Here is a 7,502-nt window from a genome sequence, read left to right on the forward strand (position 1 = left end):
CCCTGAAAGTTAAATGTCATAATGACACTAATGTCATCCCCAGCAGATGTGCTATCGTAAAGCCTGATCTTATCTTATCTCAGGAGCTAAGCAGAGAGCACAAGACACCCAGGGAAAATCAGGCAGCAGCTTGAAGTGATGTTGTTGGGCCAGCGGGAGGTGCTACTCGACCTGCGACTACATGCTTAAACAGCCTCTGTCAAGTCATGAACAAAGGCACAGTAGCATCAGTCTCAAAACAGATATGGCTGACCCGGCTGTTATCTCACATGTAATATTTTGAAGATGTTTTACAAATGTTAATCGATATCTTGGAAACAATATCAAACAATATGTAGAAGATATAAAAAACAAAACAGAATAATTGTCATCCAAGCCCTTTACTCAAAATCTGATCCTCTCCATCGACCAGTATCCTCTTTGATACTATTAAAGAGCCTCTTCTCGTCCTACTGTTTTCTCTTCATCGCTTTTCAGAGCTTGTTGCACCGCCTCTCTTCGGAATGAGGAGAAAAGAAAACACCTCTATTGAGACAACATCAGATTTTAAACCCCCTAGCTAAGAGAGCTATCTGCTTTTGTTCCTGTTCTGTATTTTCTGACAGGACATTGTTTGGGTTTTATTACTACAGCTGGTAAACACGCTTGGACTGTCTTTCATACTAGATATAAGTAAAACTTATTAAAAGAAAAATAAAGAATTAAAACAATTTAAAAAACACTGAACACTTCTAATCTTGTCTAATATCTAATATATAATTTTTATATATTCTACAGTCTACAGGCTGGACAGGAGGAGAACATTGAAACTGAAGAACTTGGGGGTGATATTTGATCGAGGCTTGATGTTTGAAGATGTGCAAAATGTTGTAGAAACATCATTCTTCCATCTCAGAAACGCCGCCAAACTCTGTCCTATGTTGTGTCTGATGGTAGAATCACAGCTACAGCTGCCTGAGAAAGGATTTGCCACAGACTCTGAATGGCAGACAATCACAGACCTCAGACAGGGGCTCAGCTCTCTCTGTGATAGATGGTAGGATGTAACAGAGAGGTAAATTTTCCCCTGTCAGGATTTTAACACAAAAGGGCCGGATCAGATACAGAGGAATAGTAACATAGTAAAGTAAAGTAAAGGCTCCACAGCCTTGGCTGTACTCAGCCAGTTGAGGTTACCGCTGGCCGTAAATCACAGGATTGCACCAGTCAACGTACAGCTGACGCTGAGATAATGAGTGTAGAAGATTAGAATTGTAAGCAGACAGCGCAATGTCAAGAACAACATCTACAACATGTTGTGCGAAAACCCCAGCAAGGAAGACAGAAAGGCCCTGTGCTGCAGGAAGTATGAGACTGTGACGCACACTTTCCACCGCCTGGCCCTGTGATGGCTCTCCAGACACACAGAAGTGCGTTTTTTACCCCTCAGGCCACTCACTGGGCTTTGCTCACGCTTGCTCGGCTTTAAAAGCCTTTTACCGACATGGCATCAGCAAAATGACTGTGTACTGGGGTTGCACAGCTCTTAAAATCCGAAGAGCTCGTGCTTTGTTTTGTGGAGATTCTGCGTGCCCTGCTTCACACACAATAAAGAAAGGGTTGAGCACACAGGACGAACAGGAAAATGGACAAAAGCCTGCCTTTCACTAAAGCCTGTAGATTCTAGGGATATTGTAAAACTGCACGCCACAGAAAAAGCTTTGCATCTTTGCGTGAAGATCGCGCAGCAGGGTCGTTACTCCCTGTTTTATTGGAGGTTCACTCGCGGCTAGGCTGTCAGACAGAGCTGCTGTGGAACAGCTCTGCTTGTCATCAGCTCTCACCTGCAACAAATACAGTCACAGCGAAAGCCGCAGCCCTGCCAGCCTGTAAATCACGCACTCGGTTTTAAACAGCTTTTAATCAAGGAGTGCATAAGCGACAAATGTGAAATGTTGTGACATCTTCAGGAAGAGCGAGGGTGGGCTTCCTGCATAATGACCTCCCACTTGGAAAATTTTAAATTCCACACCAAACTGATCAGAAAACTCAGGCAACTTTCTCAATAGATGTCAGCAAGGAAGGGGGAAACTCGCCAGTGCTACATGACAATAAAAGTCAGCTAATGAGGACGATCCCCTACGGACACTAGGGTTATTGTGTGACTATTTGTTTTGACAATAATAATAAAAATGTAAAAAATGATTCTTTTTTGGGGCTTACAGTGAGATACTAACATAAACAAAACCCAATCATTATGTAATGCTGTTTCAGGACCTGAGCATAAAGGCTTGATTTGCTGGATGTTATCATTATAATTTAAATTGGCATCACTTCGGTCGACATATTGTTTGCTGCTGTTGAATTTGCTCTTCACTGTAATGCTGTTGTGTAACCCAAGGGTAACCCAAGAATGGATGTACAGTTCCTCCCAACTGAAAGTGAAGGTGTAAAAAATCGAAAGCCAGAACGTCTTCCAATAATTTCATAATAAAGACATTAACCAACCAAACACTTACGCTTGATTGAACCTTGTCTCTTCTTTCACAAACCACTCTGCTTCTTCACAAGGTCTGCCAAGATCAGTTACAGATTCAAGTAAGCTGCCTGTCTGTGCAGAGACCTGACTATTTCACAACAGGCCAAAGTCTGCTATCTGAAATTGCCTAAATCACTGCTGTGCAACACAAGTATTTAAGCTTAATATCAGAGCGATATTCCTCAAGCAAAGATATTTAATACTAGATATGTTTGCCTTATAAATCCTTTCTTTTGTGGACACCCAAGATCCAGCAAAGGTCATGATGAAGTGTATTAGTTTCCTCTGAAAACACTAGCAGACATTGAGAGGACAGAGGAGCAAACCAAATGTCAATAGAATCTGACCCCGTAGATCTGTTGTTTCCGTTTCATTTTAAAGCTGCCAGCAAGCAGATTTTTCCAAACACATTTATTTTAAATAAATATACAGATGACACTTCTATACTGTCTCCCCTCCCATGTCACACTTATACAATGTTGAATTATAATTTATGTCAGAACTTGGAGGTCTGTAGCATGCTCCTAACACAATGCTTGTTTAATGTTTTTTATAAGCCCGAACCATATAGCCTCCGAGACCCTTAATTCATCTAGGCTGAATTTATTCACAAGTCCCTATGCCTGAGATGTCTTTTAGACATGCAGTGCTGCAACGCCCCTTCTTCAATATTTGCTGTCTCTCCAGAATGCTGCGTATTCATTAATGTTGTATTTTTCACTACCATTCTCTCTAAGTCATGTTTCAGAAATGCAGTTATATCATGATTGCCAGCTAATGCAGTAGTTTATAGCTCATGCATTTTGTTTCTAATAGTCCCAGCATTTATAGTAGGTACAAGGATTTAATTACCTGGTCCTTTTGATGTTTGGTTTTCCATTTCTCTCCTAGTTTAAATGTGTCTGAATTTCTCTGGAGATCTTATTGCCAATATGACTAGTAATCCATCATGTCTATGCAGATGGTCTTTGTAACAAATGGAGTTCTTTCTTTAACCCCAAGAATCTGATGACAAGAAAGTTAAGCTTTTGCTTTACTTATGTTCTGTGATTTTGGTACCACTACCATAGTTATTGAAGCTACCCTCTGAATGGTCATTATAATGCATTTGAGACCACCCACAGAGCAGTTATTTACTTGTAGTTAAACAAGCTTTGTTTTTATTAAACAGTTATTTTGGGGTGTTTATTATTTTATAATTACTTGACTGACACTTTTATCCAAAGAAATTTACATTTCTTACATTACAACATCTCTTCCACTCTGAAATACAATGAATTTCCAGGTTGTGTCTGAAGGTAATTCATGCAGACTGACCCTTTTTGCAGACAACAGGACAGGTGTCCTGTCTGGCAGATGAGCCTTCTTGGACGAACAGAAGAGGAATGAGCCAGCAAAGCCAAATTCAAGCTACCAGTAAGACAATACTGAGTATTACTGAACTTGTATTTAGCATCCATACTGCCTCCGGCTTACAGAGCGAGGAAGGCTTGTCAGGTGTTATAAAAGCCACCTTCTTCACTGCATTTGGAATTAGGCAGATGGGCGCATGTCAGCAAAGGCCAACGGAAAATTAATTTCAATGAATAAACCTGAAATCAGTCTCTGGATTTCATAAGATTGTGCTTGTGAAAATTTGAAAGGGAAAAAATTATATTATAGCCCTTGATTTACTGAAAACAATACAGAACAATTGATAACCAACACTTGCTTACAGCTTTGAGACTCCCTGCTGGATCAGAAACAAAGTTTCACACAGCTGATGAGCAATAGCAAAGGAGTGATGCAAGACATTGTACAGATATTGAGTAAAATAAATTCTAACTTATAATACATTTGAATTTCTTAAAGCCAAAATGTTGAAGCTGGTTGCTTTTCTAAAAGCAAATGCCAAAACTTGCTTTGGTGAGGTCCTAGATATTTTTTAATTGCTGAAGACACTGTTAAAAGGATGATAACCTGACAACTCAGGCTGGGCAAGATCACCGTGTGCTGTCCTTCTCCTTACCCCACACAGAACATGCTGTGTAACAGCTGTCTTTCAAGGAAACACAAGCACATGTCTCCAAGGCACCATGAAAGCTCACCCTAACCTTGGCTAAGGTTGCTTTGTTCTGCTGAGCACCATGGTGTTAGAGGACCAGCTGAAGGTCTGCTAAACACAACCAAGACAAACAGAACAGAATCTATTTACAGCGCACATGCTGCCAAGCAGTACCCATAAACTCAGACCATAATATGGCTATCAAAGCCCACAGTTTTTTGGAATGGGAAATTTGCAAATTAGATGTAGTCTATTGGACAGAGAACTGCCAGATGCTACAGTTTTCACCTATTAAGCACAGCATTGCATATTCCCCTCAGCCCAATCACTGGAATCCAAAACACAACATCTGCCTTAGAACATGTGATTGTGGAAGACAGGTCCAGTGAATTGTCACATAACAATTCACATATTTAGACAGGTAGCAAAGCTGTTGGACTTAAGGCAACCTGAAATGAAGGCATTAGGAGTATTATGTACACCAAGAGAATAAGAGCCGACTGTGGTAATGCTGAACAAGAAAAATGCCTGAGCTTTTTTCTTGTGTTTTGCTACTCTTTTTTAACTCATTTCTTGAATATCCTCAATTGTCTTCTTATTGTTCCAGATTAGTGATGCTGGTGGGTACTGATACTGACAAACTACACACAAAAATCAAATTAAGCATTATAAGATCCTAAATGGGCAAATCACATATTGCTGCATAAAATATTAAAATCTTAATCTGTATTGGTCCTTGACATGTCTTTAAAGGTGAAAAGCTTACAACTTCTATTTCTACTACTATGACTACTACTACTACTAATAATAATAATAATAATAATAATACAGTTCCTTACACTTATATAGTGCTCTTCTTGGCACTCCACTCAAAGCGCTTTACAGGTAATGGGGACTCCCCTCCACCACCACCAGTGTGCAGCCCCACCTGGATGATGCGATGGCAGTCGTAGTACACCAGTACACTGAGGAGGAGAACAGAGTAATGAAGCCGATTAAAAAACACTAGTAAAGAATAATATCCACAAATCCCCCTCCCCTCAACAAACTGCTACTGCTTTTTTCAGTCTTATTATACCAAACACAAAAGGGTCTGATTTTTTTTCCTTATTCCTTTCCTTTGTATTACAACTGCAGGACATCATCATCACGCATAGATACTTCAATCTGCATTCTTCAACCTCAGATCAGAGACATGATATACGAACTGACACATATTGTACACTTCTCAGTGATTCTTAGAAATTCTGTCAACGCAAAGCAAGATTCAACCTTCATATTTCACAGAAAGGTGTTCAATATGTATTCTATCTGAAACAAAGTAACCACTTTATAATCTAAAACTTCAGATAAGAAGGAACACTTTACACACAGGAATTGTATGGGATGTATTCACCTTTTATTATGCTACTAGACATAAATTGAAACCTGATCTTAGAAATTAAGAATGCCTGGATTATGGTGGATATCTCAGATATCTTATGAACATCAGTTAGAAGTGATATTGTTGGACCAGTAGGTGGCACTCTTTATCCGGACTAGAATTTGTAAAGCTGTGCTTGAGCATGGTGATTGAGAATGCTGCCTTTCAAATTACATGTTAAATCAGGGTTCTCACTTCTTGTGGTGTTGAAGATATTAAGGCAGAGATAAGGTGAAAAGCCCAAACTCCTGGCTAAGTTCAGTTTTGGTTTTCGCAGCTTTGCCGAGCTAACTTCACATACCGAATCCTTGGATTGCCAGAATAGGATCAGAAGGAAATTGCTGTTTGGGATTTCTGAAAATGGATGGAAGAAATATCTGTAAGGGGAATTCTCTCCGTAGCCATACGTAACTCTCCGTTGCCAGCCATCCCAAAACCAAAGACTATGGGTAATATGTACTGTACAACACTCCTCATAAATTTCTGATTAAAAATGTTTCCAGTCACTTCATCAAAGAGACCACCTTGTCCTAGTAACACTTAACATTAAAATGCAGCTCTCGACTTTAGTGACTTTAGATTTTATCAAAAACAAACATTCTTTACTACTGCAACAATTAAGCTCCACTGAAATTGTGATGTTTTCCTGTGTCTAAGAAAATTGCACACACCTTCACTCTCAAAATAAGTGATCCCAAAACTTAAGAAACTAAAGGTAATCCCACCAAAGCAATGACAATAAACACTAGCTGGCATTTTAATTACAGATATATCATAAAGCATAGCTGGCTTTCTTCCTCAGCCAGCTGGCTTTCTTCCTCTGCAGTTATGCTCATCCAAACAGTGGTTACATCCTGCCGTTCAAAGCTTTAAGATTCTCTAACTACCTGCACATTTTTCTAAGCGCTTGAAGGTAGGATTCAGTAAAGAACATGTTTCACCGTTTCAGAATAACAGAGATTCTGACATCGCAGTTAAAACAAATTCTCTGCTACCCAGAAAGGCCCTCTCTCCAGCCCCCATGTCTGAAGCAAGAGGCCAGCAGTGACCTGCACTGACAGAAGCAGCATGCACCAGTGTCTGTATCTCAGGTACCATCGCGATCACATTATAACTCTATAAACTATAACTATTGTATATAACTATAACTATAAAATAGGAACTGGGGGAAGTCTTATTCATTTTATTGGATAGTTATTATTTGAATTCAGGATGTACCATTCTAATTGCTAAACTTTTGATTTATAAGTCACATGCATTCCCCTTTTTATGCAAATTATATGTATACTGTAAGTAAAGAAAGGGATGGATGTATTTAAAAGGTTACCAAAAATAATAATTTTCCAACTAGTTTTCATAATTTTCCAACTAGTTATTATTCCATTGAAATAATTTAACACTGTGAATTTCTCATTGAAAACAGTAGCCCTAAAGCACTTGCAATCCAAAAACCCAAGGGTTATCATTATCCAAAGTTCATTTCTCGCTCACAATGACACAGGGATGTCAAGTACAGT

The sequence above is a fragment of the Atractosteus spatula genome, chromosome 7 (assembly GCF_055471065.1).
Source record: "Atractosteus spatula isolate fAtrSpa1 chromosome 7, fAtrSpa1.hap1, whole genome shotgun sequence".
In the NCBI taxonomy this organism is placed as follows: domain Eukaryota; kingdom Metazoa; phylum Chordata; class Actinopteri; order Semionotiformes; family Lepisosteidae; genus Atractosteus; species Atractosteus spatula.